General features: G+C 45.3%; 1 pseudogene; it reads left to right on the top strand.

Moving 5' to 3' along the window:
- The first annotated feature begins 623 nt into the window (after positions 1-623).
- LOC101994681 lies at positions 624-6538 on the top strand (annotated as a pseudogene).
- The last annotated feature ends 8637 nt before the right edge of the window (positions 6539-15175 follow it).

Here is a 15175-nt window from a genome sequence, read left to right as displayed (position 1 = left end):
AAAAAAAAAAAAAAAAAAGAGGTTCCCAGGAACAGAACTGATGGATGCAAAGGGTCTGGATCATTCCCAAGTTCTAGCCAGGAGAGGCAGAATCCCGGCTTTCGGTGTCACTTCTGTCCTCTGGGGTAGGACATTGAGTCTTGGTACACACAGCTTCAATGGGTATGAGTTCGGGAAGCTTTCTGCTCAGAACAAGGACTCTTAGCATCTTCTGGAGCCTCCTGGAATAACCCTGAGACGTCAGTTTCGCTCTGTAAATCTGGAACAAGGATCTTACTCAAGGTGTGGTCAGGAGCGATCAATAGCTAATGGCTGGAGCTGACTTTTGTCCCCTTCATCATGAAAGACCTTTGAGTTGCTTGGCCACTTCTGAGATTCTGAGGAAAATGATAACATGGGGCCAAAGTTCACACCAGTTGGCCAGGCTCCCTCTCTCCAGGGCCTGTGAACTGCAGGGCGGGAGGGAGTGACCAGTCCCATGAGTGTAGAAACAGGTTCACTGGAATTGGGGTCACTAGGGAAGAAGCCATTTCCCCACTGGCCTTTCCATGCACCCACCACAGAAATGCCCCGTGAATTGTCTGTCTACTATTTGCTTGTCTGCTAATTGTTTATCTGCTGACATGGGTGAGATTTGGCACCCGGTGAACAGAAGACCCAGGGGTACAGTGAGGGAGGGGATCTTCGGCCAGCCATGACAGGAAAGACGCAGACGAAAAACAGGAGTCAGCCTCTGGGGTCACTCTCCAGCCTCCCACAAGCACTGTCCCAGATGGCTGACTGGAAGTTCTCTGTCCCTGAGCCTGGACGTCTGCATTGTGTCCTCAGAAGATTGTATCATGTAGCAAATCAGCTGAAGGAACACAGGGATCTACACGCCAAGTCTTATCTGCTCAGCCTTCTTCTGGGTTCAAGCACAGCCCCTCACAGCTCCGTCCTGCGGAGGGGCGGGGAAGCCTGAGCTCCTAGTGTGGTGTTCAGGCCTCAGTTTACCTTTGCAGACATCCCTTCCCCAGTTTTCCCCTACTTACAGTCTGTAGCAGGCTTCGGGTACCTGAATAGGCTAGAGGCCTTGCTTTGCTACTCTGGTAACTTTGTGAAAATTCCTCCTGCCCTTTAAGGTCCAGCGTGAAGGCTCCAACTCTAGGAGTGTATTGTTTCATTTCTGCAGGTTTGTGAATTCCCCGAGTGTCTCTCCATCATTGATTTCTGGTTCCACGCCATACTTATCAGAGACTATACGTTGCATACTTTGAACCCTTTCAGTTTATCGAGATTTCTTTTATGGCCGAGCACTCCCATGTATACTGCAAAACCTTCCTTGGGCTCCAGACAAGAATGTGTGTTCTGCTGAGTGTGGTGGCCCACATCTCTAATCCAATCCCACTACTCGGGAGGCAGAGACAGGCAGATCTCTGAGTTCGAGGCCAGCCTGGCCTACTGACTGAGTTCCACGACAGGACAGGCTTACGCAGAGACGTCCTGTCTCAAAGCAAAAATGGAAATAAAAACTAAAGTTGTATGAGAAGCTGAAAAACAACTTCAGTCCTTCCATGGAGCAGCAAGCAAACGCCTCCTTTGGAAGCTGATGGTGCTACCATTTAGAGGTTAGCTTTGGAGGCCTAGCTACTCCAATTGACCCAGTCCCCAGTTTAATCCCTGCGTCTCTGCGTGTATTCCTATGTGCAGGAGCCTATGAGCACTTGTACATGCACGCCTGTGCACATATATGTAGGGTCCAGGGGTCACCCTCAGATGTTCTCAAGCAATGTCCACTCTCTTACACTTTTAGGGGCCAGGGCCCTTCAAGGGCCTGGAACTTCAGCTGACCAGTCAGCAAGCATCAATGATCCACGCGTCTCTGCCTCCACAGCACGGGAATGGCAAGTGGGCACCATGACACCCAGCTTTTTAGTTTCCTCTTTTTAAATTCAGGTCTGGAGATTGAACTCGGGTCCTTGCGCTTAAAGAGCAAGCGCTATACCAACTGCGCTGATTCATTTTGTCACCTTGACACCAACCAGGAGGAACTTCAGGTAAGGAATCGACTCCATTGGACTGACCTGTGGGCAGGCCTATGGGCGTTTTCTTGATTACTGACTCACATGGGAGGGCCTGGCCCACTGTGGGCAGTGTCCTCTCTGGGAAAGTAGCCATGGGATACTGAAGAACTCAAACTGAACAAAGTTTGAGGGCAAGCCAGTAAGTAGCATTCCTTCACGGCCTCTGCTTCAGTTCCTGACTCCAGGTTCCTGCCCTGACTTCCTTCCATGATGAACTAAAATCTGTAAACTGACATAAACCCTTCCCTACCGGAGATGCTTTTGGTCATGGTGTTGTAGTCATAGCAACAGAAGCCAGACTAGGACTTCAAGGGAGCGATTTTCCCAGCCTTCCAAAGTCACTCCTTTTCAGATCAGCAGGCACCTCCTGCTTCTGACAGCTCCACGCCTAAACCACCCCGGGCACACGACTCTTTTGAGGGGTTCTGGATGAGTCAGTCTGACTCTATTCAACCAAGCAGTGGTTCCCCCCACCCCATTTTTGACAGAGCTGCTGTTCTGTGTAGCCCAGGTTAGCCTTGAATCTCTCTGCTTCAGCCTCTGTAGTACTGGGATTCCAGGGGCGTCCGTCACACTTAGCCCTTCCTTCCCTCTTTGTTTCCTGCTTTCTCTTGCTGCCTTTTTCTCTTTCCCACATATCACTATCCTTCCATCCAGCCACGTTGTTCTTCCTTCTTTCATCTCGCCTACTAATTTTTTCCCTTCTGACTTTTCTTCTTTCTATTCAACCATTCTTTTGTCTTTCCTCCACCCCTTCTTCCTCAACTTCCATCTTATCCATTTACCTCCTTTACTGCTTCCTCCACTTCCTGCCACTCCCTTTCCCGTCTCCCCTTTATCTACCCATACCCACCAACCAGGCTCAAACAACCTAAAAGACTGGAGCTCAAAAGAAGCATGTTGCGAAAAGGTCTTGTGGTGAGCTGGAGCAAAGGACCCTGGTTTCCCGGCCCCACTTTTCCCACCCAGGACTCTCCAGGGTGGCTAAAGATGTTTCTTTACTTAACTATTTTCATGAAATACCTGGTGTGTTCTATACACAGTGCTAGGTACCGTAGGGGTTAGGGTGGGGGAAACCTGTTCTTCACAGGCCTGGAGACGGACCAGGAGCCTAAGGGGACCACAGTACAGTAGCCTGCGGTTTTGAGAGCAAGGGTTCCAGGAGACACTTCAAAATGGCTTCATGGAAAAGTCAATGCTTGGGTGAGTTTTAAAAGACAAGTATTTTGGGAAGGGGAGGATTTCAGAATCAAATGTGAAACTGTCCCAGAGATGGGCAGAAGTTTATTGTTAAGATAGCCTGGTGAAAATGTTTTAGACTAATCACAATGATTTCAAAATGATTTAGACTAATTTACCGTTTGTCCAAAGCAGTGGCAAATGTCCCTGCAGGCTTTAAGGCTGCAAGCCGGTTTTCTATAGCTGGAATCCCCCACTCAGGGCAACCTGCAGAGTGAGGGCTTTGATGGGAGACCAACTTCGCCCAAGCGGTGCTGCCGCTTTGTTATCTACATGCTCCTCTGTGGAAGAAGGGTGCAGCCAGAGAGGGTTATGTCAAGTGACATGCCAAGAGGAGGATAGCATGTAGCACGTGCAGCTACAGCTGCGCAGGGAGAGGCACCGGGTGGGGGTGGTACGAAGACACATTTTCCTCTGGGAAAGATGCTTCTGTCCACTGTGAAATAGCCAAATGTGTAACCGTAAGAAAACGACTTGGTCTTTCTTAGCCTTTCGTTTTTAGATCTCCCAATATTACAAAGAGAAAGTCAAAATCTGTCAAGAGAAAGGGTCTGAAATGTATGAAATGCAAGTAGAAGCCATAAAGATGGGCACCTTGAATGTTGTTTATCATGGAGATGTGGGAGGCCGGAAACAATACCAATGCAAAAACTAAAACTAAACAAACAAAAGAAGGTAGACTACAGGGCCAGAGGAAGTAGCTCAGTTGATACGGTGGTTGCCCAGCACGCAAAAGCCTGTGTCTGAGTTCCAGTACCATATAAAGACAGGTATGGTCTTAACATGCCTGTAATCCCAGAACTCAGGAGTAGAGAAAGGAAGATCAGGAGTTCGAGGCTGGCTGTCGCCTGTTCCCTTGGCTTGCCCTCTTCTTTGGAGGCTGCACTTTGCTTTTGCTGTCTTGCCTGCTGAAAATTAATCTCAACTACTTTCCCACTCTAGAGAATAAACTCAAGGTAATTCTCAATTGTATATTAAATCTAAGGCCAGCCTGGTCTATACATACAGTGTTAGTCCAGCGGGCATAACTTAGTGAGACTCTGTCTCAAAAATACAAAACAAAAACGAACAATGACAAAAATAATTTTAAAATAGAATGCTTAGGATACTTGTTGGATGGTGACCAACAAAGTCTTCAGGGAAATGTCTGGTGTCTGCCAGCATGTGGGACTGCTATATGCTTTTGGAGGGTGAATTGAAGCCTGGAGACTGGCCCCAGCTAGCAAGAATCGATGGGCATCCAATCTCATCGAAGTACCAGAGTGTAGACGGGAATGTAATGATCCGAAAAGAAGGTCACAATATATTGTGAAATAAAATAATTGGAAGAGGCAGTCAGTGCAATGTCAACCACATGCTAGCGGAAACAGAAGAAGCGCTTGCTTTTTGTCTCCGGGTGGTGAAGGGTGGCGAATCAAGGGAGTTCCCCCTTTGCTTATTCATGTTTTGTGCTTCCCTTTCATCCGCCTCTACGGCTTGTACCGTTAAAAAGGATGCGAGATGCTGGATGTGCTTGAACTGAATTTAACTGGATCTGACCAGTTGCTAAAGGAACTGAGTTGGAGGTCAAGCAGCGTTGTCAAGGTCTAGCCCAGCCCGAGCAGCATTGGAGCATTGATTTATGGCCAGTTCCATGACTTTTCCACTTGACCAGAGAAGAGCATCTCCCTGGCAGTGTGTTGAGTGCCTCTGATAGAGCGGCAGAGCCTCGAAAGGCTGGGCCTTGATGTCAACCCCCTGCCTTCTCTCTCACTCCTTTTGGCTGTTTACAGAAGACAGGCCCTGGCTAGACAAGAGTTCTGTCCCTCTTCTCCTATTTCAAAGGACACTCACTCACCAGGATTCTTTTGCACGTGAGGTCGGGACCATGACCATGGGGTTGCTCTAGGCAGAGAATCTTCTCAACAGAATGGGCAGCAAAGCCTCCTGCATGTTGAGCCAGTATAATCTGTGACTCACACGTGCAGATAACAATTTTGTGTAAAGGTGTCTGTTGTGTGATAAGGGCACATAAAGGAAGAAACAGATGCAGCAAGAGGTGTCAAATAACACCCGAAGAACTGAGAGGGCGCTTAGAGATCACCTGATTGGTGCCAGGTGACCTGGGAAACTGAGGCATGTGTTAGCCAGACAGGACCAGAAATCAGAGGTCTTTCTTTTCTTAAGAATTTCTTCTGAGTTCCTGTGAGTTTCTTCCTGCTGTGTGCATCTTGTCTCTGGCCTCTGGCTTCTAGCCACTTCCCTTGTGCCATGGACCTGAAATGGTAATCTGTGTTCCTGCCTCAGTCCAAGAAACCAAAATCAGTTTCTGCCCGGAAACTGGAGGACAAGTTAGGCTCTCCTGGCCTGCCGAAGGGAGAAAAAGAACAGCAAGAAGCAATTGAACACATTTGACGAAGTACAAAATGAAACAAGCCAGTGAGGAAATTTTGAAAGCAGAACAAAAATATAATAAACTCCACCAACCATTTTTTCAAAAGCAATCAGAATTGATTGCCAAAATTCCAAAATTTTGGGTAACCACATTGGTCAACCATCCACAAGTGTCTGCACGGCTTGGAAAGGAAGACGAAGCGCTCAGCATTACTTGCCCAGAGTGAGAGAATTTGAAGACATTAAATCAGGTTACAGAATAGATTTTTATTTTGATGAAAATCCTTACTTGGAAAATAAAGTTCTCTCCAAAGAATTTCATCTGAATGAGAGTGGTGACCCGTCCTCAAAGTCCACTGAAATCAAATGGAAATCTGGAAAGAATTTTGACAAAATGCTTGCGTCAAGCACAGAATAAGGCCAGCAGGAAGAGGCAGCAGGAAGAGCCAGAGAGCTGCTTTACCTGGTTTACTTACCACTCTGATGCAGGTGCAGATGAGTTAGGAGAGATCATCAAAGGCGACATTTGGCCAGATCCCTTGCAGTACTATTTGGTTCCTGATAAGGATGATGAAGAAGGAGAGGCAGAAGATGATGACAATGATGATGATGATTATGATGAAGGCTTGTAAGGCATTGATGAAGAAGGGGATGGAGATGAAGGTGAAGAAGATGAAGATGATGATGAAGGGGAAGATGAAGATGATGATGAAGGGGAAGAAGGAGAGGCAGAAGATGATGATGATGATGATGATGAAGGCTTGTAAGGTATTGATGAAGAAGGGGATGGAGATGAAGGTGAAGAAGATGAAGATGATGATGAAGGGGAAGAAGGAGAGGAGGATGAAGGCAAGGATGACTAGCACAGAAAACTGATGGATTCAATGCTCTTTTTTACTTTTTAAATTTCTCCAGTGCCTGGGATCAAGTTACAGTCATTTCCCCCCTTCCCCAATCCCTCTTGTGCTCAGTCTCCCTGTTTTTGAGGTCTCCTCAACACCATGGTTCTCAACTTATTTTTTTGAGAAGTATCTTGAGCAAAATACAATGGGAAAAGAATCTCTACTATTCTGTTCTAAATTCATGTTTATCCTTTCTTGTCTCAAACAGTGGATTCAACACCACCAGCAGCATGCTATGTGGGAAAAAAAGAAAAAGCCCTCCAGCTCCTTTGGCTCTGCTGGAGGCTGGGGGGTGGGGGGTGCTAGGACCCTGTGTAGTAGTGCATAGAATTCTAGCTTTTTCCCTTCTCTGGATATTGGGCTCAGAGATTACACTGTGTCTATGTGAATACAGACAGTTAGCATTTACCAACACGTATCTGTCTACTTTCTCTTGTTTAATAAAAGGAAAAAAAGGGGGTATATAAGTTCAGGGGGTTTGAGGTGTCTGGGGGGAGGTAAGTGGGCATCGTGACAACATGGCTTCCCTTTTGGCATGTGTAATTGTCATATTTAATGGACATCCTTGCAGTTTAAGATGACACTTTTAAAATAAAATCTCTCCTAACAATGACCTGAGCCCTGCTACTCAATGGCAGAATGAGTAGAACCTGTAGGGTTTTATTTGGAGTTGACATTGTCTGTTGTAACTTTATTCTTAATTTTCTTTTTCTTTTTTTTCTTCTTTTTTTTTTTTTGGTTTTTACTGGAAGGAAAAGATGCTCATTTTAAATGTTGACATGTACAAGTTGCTTTCTTACAATAAAACCAATGTGTGCACAAAGGAAAAAAAAAGAATTTCTCCCTTTTATTCTTTTCTGCTCCTCCTTCCTGTTCACGCCTATGGGATACCACACATCCCTAGCTGATCTTCCAGTATATGTTACATAAGGCCAGCCCCTTGAGCCATCCTGAGGACTCCGGAATTTAACATGAGCCCTCGGGGCACCATGGAAGAATGACGAAGTAGGAGCACACAGCAAGGGATCTGGATCTCAGATGCCAATAACAACCCTCTGACTGCTGCATGTAGAGGGAACCAGAGACAGTTAGTGCATCCCCAAGGAGACCACGGAGGAGGCTGCTGTGGCTGTTCGAGCAAGAGGAGGCAGTGGGCCTGGACTGCGGCAGCAGCAGCAGACACAGAGGTCACCAGGGCTAGTCCCTATGACTTCCTTGAATCACATCCATCTCCTCCTTTGCCATCAATCAGGAGCCACCTATATAAGATAAGGCCCAGCTTGGGCTTGTGTCTGGTAGGACTCTTTTAAGTGTGGTTGTGTGGGGACCCAACTCAAACCAGCTCATGCCTAATTCTCTTGTGTAGTAGCAGGTGTTTGGGGGATGAATGAATGAACGTCTGAGTGAACAGCTCTTGACTTCTGGACCACTGCTCTTTCTGCCGCACATAATACTGGCTTTGTGCCTAAGTTCCATAATCTTGAATGTTTTTAGAGGCCATCTATTCACATTTGTGCCCAATTCAGGAATATCCTATATGATATACTTGGCAAATACCCATTCAGACTCTCTTTGGAATTCCCCCCGAGACAGGAGAATTGCCTTAAAGAGGAGGAATTCAGGGCTGGTGCTGGTGAAATGGTTCCTCAGGTGAAGGTACTTGCAACCAGCACTGCACCTGAGTTCCATCCCAGAGATCCACATATAGAAGAAGAGAACCAACTCCTGGAAGTTGTCTGTTGACCTCCACGAGTGTACCCGGCTCACACATATCTGCAAAATAAATAAATGTGTTAAAAAAATTAAAAAGCCATTAATCTATAGTAGCAAAACAGCAAACAGGTACTATCTGTATTTTGAACATTAGTTTCACTGAGGTTCAGTTTGCATCCAATAAGATGAGTCTGTTTTATTGCATTGGCGTTGGACAAGACTGGACAGTCCTACCACTCATACAATGCAGCTTTAGAAGATTGCCATCATATGAGAGACTCCCTGGGCTCCTTTGTGGCCAATCTGCTCCTTATTTTTCTTTACCATAATACTGCTTTTCCTAAAATGTTGTTGAAATAGAATTATGCTCTATATAGTCCTCTGAGTCTGGCATGTTGCACTTAGTGCCATATATTTGAAATTTGTCTGTGCTGTTGCATGTGAGTTGATAGCGTGTTCTTCTATTATTGCAGGGTAGTATTTAATTGAATGGACATGCCACTGTTTGTCTACTCATTCACCAGCTGAAGGACTAGCTTCCAGGTTTTGATTATTATTATTAATTGGGCCGCAATGAAGATTCTTGCACACATTTTTATACGTAGACATTGTTTTAGTCTGCTTCCATAAACACCTAGCATGGGATTTCTGTGTCATATAGAAGATAGATATTTAATTTTATTAGAAACTGCCAAACTATTTTCCAAAATGTTTATAGCATATTTCATTCCTACAGATGTTGCACGAGAGTTTAAGTTGCTGCACAAACAATTGGTATTGTTGGTTTGTGATTGAATTCACGGCGGGATATGTACGCAGTGTCGTGCTGTGCTTTTGCAAGTGTACTAACGATTTTTCCATGTACTTACCCGCCATTCATAGGCTACATGCTGTAGTTACGTATACAGCTGTGCATGCGTGTTTGGAGACCTGGGAGTGGAAAACAGGGTCTCATTCATGCGTGGCAGGCAAGTGCTCTGCCACTGAACTGTACTCCCAACCCTAAGTATAGTTATAAAGTAGTGACTGCCCTTTCCTGTGAGTCACACTGTAAGCCCAGCACTTGGGAGGTGGACAGAGGGTCAACCATGGCTTCAAATTTAGGAAGCCAGCCTAGGCTACATGAGACATTGCCTCAAAGGGATGGAGGGAGGAGAGGGAGGGAGGGAGGGAGGGAGGGAGAGATGGAGCGAGGGAGGGATGGAGGGAAGGAGGGAGGGAGAGAAGGAGGGAGGGAGAGAAGGAGGGAAAGAAGGAGGGAGGGAGGGAGGAAAGGAGGGAAGAGGAAAAGAGGAAGGGAGAGGAGGAAGGAGGGAGGGAGGAAGGAAAGAAGGAAGGGGGTGAGGGAGGAAATTTTCAAACTTTATCTGGGCATACAGGTACACTTACCTATAATCCCCCAACACTTAGAGGCCAGTCTGAGATGCATGAGACACTACCTGAAAAATAAATTAAAATAAATAAATAACAGGTGGATGAGAAGGTTGGCTCAGTAAGTAAAGATTTCGCTGCTCAAGCCTTAGGACCTGAGTTCAATTGCTAGGAAAAAATGCAAGGGGAGATCTAGTTTCACACCTGTGCGGTATGGCAACACTCCCCCGTCTACTTATATGCTTCACTACTTAGTAATAAGAAATAAAGTTTAAAAATAAGTAAATAAACAAACAAGAAGAAATCTCCCTTTCAGTGGCTGTGTGTTTACAGACAACTTTCCCTATCCTGCATCTGATACTAGCTGAGAAGCCTGGATGCTAGCAGTGCTGGTCTTGCTGTTTTCACTTCCTGGTGGGGAATGGATACTTTACAAGGTTTCTCGCAGTGTGCCTGGACATAGGAGGTAAGCCCAGACCAAGGGGAAAATGAGCAAAAGCATCTACCCAGCCAGGGGTGATGGTAGGTATTGGAGGTTGGGGTGTGACTCAGTCACGCTGGGATTTGTTTGTTGAATGCTCACTCAGTACCGTCTATGAACAAGGAAGTGCTTCATGGTAGGCCTCCATGACCTATGCAAATATCACCATTTGCTTCCTTTCCTTGGGGTAACTTGTGGTTTTGGTTTTATTTTTTTAATTTTTTTTTACTTATTGAATCTCCATGATTAAAAAACACCTAGACAGGTTTATGTTGCATGTCCATGTTACCTAACTTTACATGGGCGCTTCACTGTGATTTTTAAATCAAATATGCATTTATCCAGTTCTTTCAGGGGTTACCTCACTTGAGTTGCATGATTGATGACAGAGGTCAGGATCACTGTCTTCGACTCTGAGAGCCAGGGAGCTAAGCTCTGGCCCAAAGGCACTGAAAGTAGATGTCTGGAGCTAAATCCACGGCATTGTCTAAGTACCACTGGTATATTTTTAGCACAATTTTAGGATTAAAGTACTAACCCTAGTCAGTTAAAATTAAGGTCCAAGGTATTGTGGTTTGGATTATTACCCAGGCTTTTCTAGAAACCTACCGGATCCTGCCTTGGTCTGGAGTGCCCAGGGCTCAGTGGGAAAGTCTCAGCATGAGTCAGAGCCCAGGCTGAGGTTTCCCCGACTGAGGCCATGAGAGCAATGTCTCTGGGCACATTTCAATTATTTGATCCATCCCTGTTTATTTATTGAGTTCTCAAGCTTCAGGAGTAGTGTGCACTGCTCCAGGCCAGTGTGTCAAGGGTACAAATCTCAGCTCTGTCACTAACAATCTTCCAGGTCTCAGTTTCCCCGTCTGTGAAGTGAGGAATAACACTGGCACCAAAACGTAATAGAAGCACCACAAGCAGCAGCGGATGTCTAGGAAGGCGGCCCCTTGAACTCTGCACTTTACTATTTATGAGATTACAAGGAAACACAAGCACTTCGTTCCCTGGTGATGCTATAGTGTCAGTGGGCAAATTACAAGAGGGCTGATGTTTCTTTTTTTTTTTTTTAAGATTTATTTATTTATTATGTATACAACATTCTGCCTCCATGTATGCCCACACGCCGGAAGAGGGTGCCAGATCTCATCACAGATGGCTGTGAGCCACCATATGGTTGATGGGAATTGAACTCACGTCCTCTGGAAGAGCAGCCGGTGCTCTTAACCACTGAGCCATCTCTCCAGCCCCAGGGCTGGTGTTTCTACTAAGTAATTTCACTAAATAGAAGATACTTTTTTTTATCATGAAGATCAAATTAAAGGAAATTTTTAGCAGAGAACATTATCTCTAAAATCTAACCTCAAATATACTGTTTCTATTTCTCCATCTTTGCTTTTAATTCAAAAGTTCACCCTCATTTGGGAATTTCATTAAAATCATTTATTATTAAGAAGTTGACAACATTACAAGTACATTGAGTGGGGACTTTTTTTTTTTTTTTTAAACTAGCTCTCACTCTGTAGCTCTGGTTGTCCTGGAAATAGATAGGTGACCTGGCTGGCCTTGAACTCACAGAGATCAGCTTACCTCAGCTTCCAGAATGCTGAGACGAGAGGCCTGTGCCGCCAAGCCCGAGAGATTACATTTTATACAATCCACAATATCACTGAAGGTTTGCTGCGTAGACTGATCATCACCACAATGAAGTACTACAGTTACCTCGTTTTACAGATGAGGCCCCGAGGCGCAGCTTATACCAACACCTCGCCAACATCTATACAGCCGGCACTTCTGTTATCTGTCGCTTTATTTAAAATATTGCCCCCAGTAAAGCTGTTACCATGAACACACAGGAACTTGAGTTTGAATCCCCTGAACCCATGTAAACCTGGACATGGTAATCCCAGGGCTCCTGCAGGTGGGAGATGAGACAGAACTTCTAAAAGCTTGTAGTCCAGCTGGTTTGGGGGACCACAAGTGATGGATAAAGAGACCCTGTCTCAAATAAGGCGGGCATGCAAGGTTGTCTTCTGAGCTACACTTGTATACCTTGGTACACATGTGTCTGCATTCACAACACACACACACACATAACACACATACGTGTGCATGCATATGTACAACTTGCTCCCAAATTAAGTGGCTTAAAAGCCACAGGGCTGGAGGTATATAGTTCAGAGGTAAAGCACTTGTTTAGCATGTATGAAAGCCCACAGTTGATGCCCAGCACTACTAAATAAACAAATATAATTATTTTTAAGAGCCATGATAACCACTTACCAGCTCACGCTGTGGTTTGAGCAGAACTCTGTGGAGTTGGTCTCGATGGTATGGTTGGGCTCTGATAGGGTAGCAGGCCCAGGACTGGAGAACCCAGAATGGGCTCAACCAGATGCCTGCGCCTCAGCAGAAGAAGCAGATATGCCTCAAGGTGCCGGTGCCTTCCTTTCTCATCTTCCCGTGGTGGCTGACTTCCCAGAGAGCAAGATCACACGTAGCCCAAAAATGAGCAGAGCACATCTTCTGTTGCAGTCTTTGGATCAAAGCAAGTCATAAGGCCTGCTTGGAATTCTAGAGGCAAGATGCAGACCCTCCTTTTGATGTCTAGAGGAACAGCACACCCTTGACTGGGGACAATGGTGCTGTGTCTTTACACCTGGAAAGCCTTTTCTCTCACACGCACTTTTAGGGGAGATTTTTAAGAGCAGGAAGAGGGCCTCACAGGGCAGCAGCCTGTGTGTGCTAAGAGGCATTGCTTCTGCAATGGCAATACTCTAAACACCTTGCGTATTTAAGTCTCTTTCCCTTTTTCCTTTTCCTTTCTCTTTGCAAAGGAGGCCCAGTTTTACCTTTGTTCACTTTGCTGTTGTTACCTCAGATGGTTTAGTGGAAGAGATCTCAGCTGGGGGGGGGGAGGAGCACATGCTCAGGATTTCTGGGTAAATAATAAAGTCAGCAGAGTCACGCTGGTCAGCAGTCTCAGGAACACGTGGAGGAAGCGATTTGCTACACCCGACTTCTCACAGGACTTGAGAAAAGATGGCCGTGTTTAGTGTTCTCTCTGACATGCCACCTGCCTTTCCTTGCTGTGCCTGCTTCTGCCTACTGTCCCATGTCCGGTTCAGTTTAGTATTGGCCAGAGCACAGATCCAAATTTATGGTCACCCTTCCTGACACTTGGGCATTGGTTTTTCTTTGCGGAGTCTCAGCTTCCTCATCAGGACCCAGGGCTTTCTGCTTCTGTTACAGACACAGGCTTCGCTACTCATTCGGCATCTTCTTCCCCATTGCAGGCCCTGGGCTGTGCCCCGAGAGCGACTGCGGGTGGCACAGAAAGTGGCTCCTGGTACTCCCACATTGCTTGTCACATGAATAAACCATCAAGGTCTTTTCAAAGATTTAGTTTATGTCAGCTGGTCAGGGCAGATACCTGAGGAGATGCGCTGTGAGCCGAGGATGAAGGGTATGAACAGGCTATGAGGGGTTGGTGAGGGAGAACATTCCAGGTCAAGGGAACACGGAGCACAGAGGCTACAAGACAGGGACAGTTTAACACTGGGAACTGAATGGTGCCCATGGCGAGGCTATGTTCCACCCTGGAGAATCTACAGACAGAGGAGTCTTTATAATAAGCCCCCTCCAAGCAGTTGTGAAAATAGTCTCATATTCTTTATCACAAATGAGCCTCAAAATAGCTGCAGAAAGGTTGGGGACATAATGCAGGTATCCTATCAATCTTGCTTTATGAGCCAAAACTCCTTATGAACTCTCTTTGCGGACTTTCCCAAAATGGTCCCACTCTCCTCCCGTCCTTAAATTTAGTTGGATGTCTCCATTCTCCTTTATTGCTTTTGATGATTGGAATTTTTTGGGAATCAATGGTACCTTTACACATACATATCTTTCTATAACGATATTTAGCTCCTGTTAATTTTTCAGGTGTATTAATTTTCATCTGTCCTTATAAGAGACATTGGTTTAGACTTACCTTGTTACGTCTTTGTCTTGTCTTGGTATCCGGGTAAGGCGACCTGAGGATGAGGTAGCAAGTGTCCCCTCCTCTTGGCTCTCTCGAGGAGGTCATGAAGAATGGCTCTTAATACTTTACATGTTTGGAAGCATTATAGCGAAGCTATGTGGATCTGAGCTTTTGTCATTGGACAGATTTTATTTTTAAAGTGGGGATCAGAAGGCTGCGTGCATGCTGCGAGTGTTAGATGATAAGCTGCACCCCAGTCCTTGTGTTTTAGGTGTGGGGGAGTTGTGTAGGTCAGACTGGCCCCGAATCTGTGCCCCCACCCCTTGTCTCTTCCTCCTGAGAAGTAGGATTACAAGGGTGTCCCACCATGCTCAGCACTGTGCCCAGCACTTCATGGGCAGCCTTTTTGTTACCAGTTGAAGCTCTTGTTTCAGGTCTATGAAGGGTTCCATTTCTTCTCGAGTCAGTTTCAGTGGGTTTTGCTTTAGTAGGGATTTGTCTGTTTTATTTGTTTCTAATTGCTACAATCTTCTTAATCAGAGTTAAATTGGTAGTTATGTCCCCTGTCGCATTTCTTACTTATAATGAGTCTCTTTGTTTTTCTTGATCAGTCTAAAGCAGTGGTTTTTCAACCTGTGGATTGTAATCCCTTTGAGGATCACATATCAGACATTTGTATTACAATGCATACAGTAGCAAAATTATAGTTACTAAGTAGCAAAGAAATAATTTTCTGTTGGGAGGGATCGCCACAACATGAGGAACTCCATTAAAGGGTCACAGCATTAAGAAGGTTGAGAACCACTGATCTAAAGTTTTGTTAATTTTGTTGGTTCTTTCAGAGCATCAATTATTAATTTTGGTCACCTTTTTCTATTCTCATTTTTACCAATGTCTCCTCAATTTTCAGTTACTACTACCCTTCTCTGTTTTAATTTGTGCTTCTTTTATCGTCTTAAGGTACCTAGCACATCAATTGGAACATTATTTCTTTTTTCTGTTTGTTTTGTTTTGTTTTTTTTTGAGACAGTTTTTCTGTAGCTTTGGTGTCTGTCCT

Source organism: Microtus ochrogaster, chromosome 18 (assembly GCF_000317375.1).
Source record: "Microtus ochrogaster isolate Prairie Vole_2 chromosome 18, MicOch1.0, whole genome shotgun sequence".
In the NCBI taxonomy this organism is placed as follows: domain Eukaryota; kingdom Metazoa; phylum Chordata; class Mammalia; order Rodentia; family Cricetidae; genus Microtus; species Microtus ochrogaster.
This window is presented reverse-complemented; position numbering and strand designations above follow the sequence as displayed.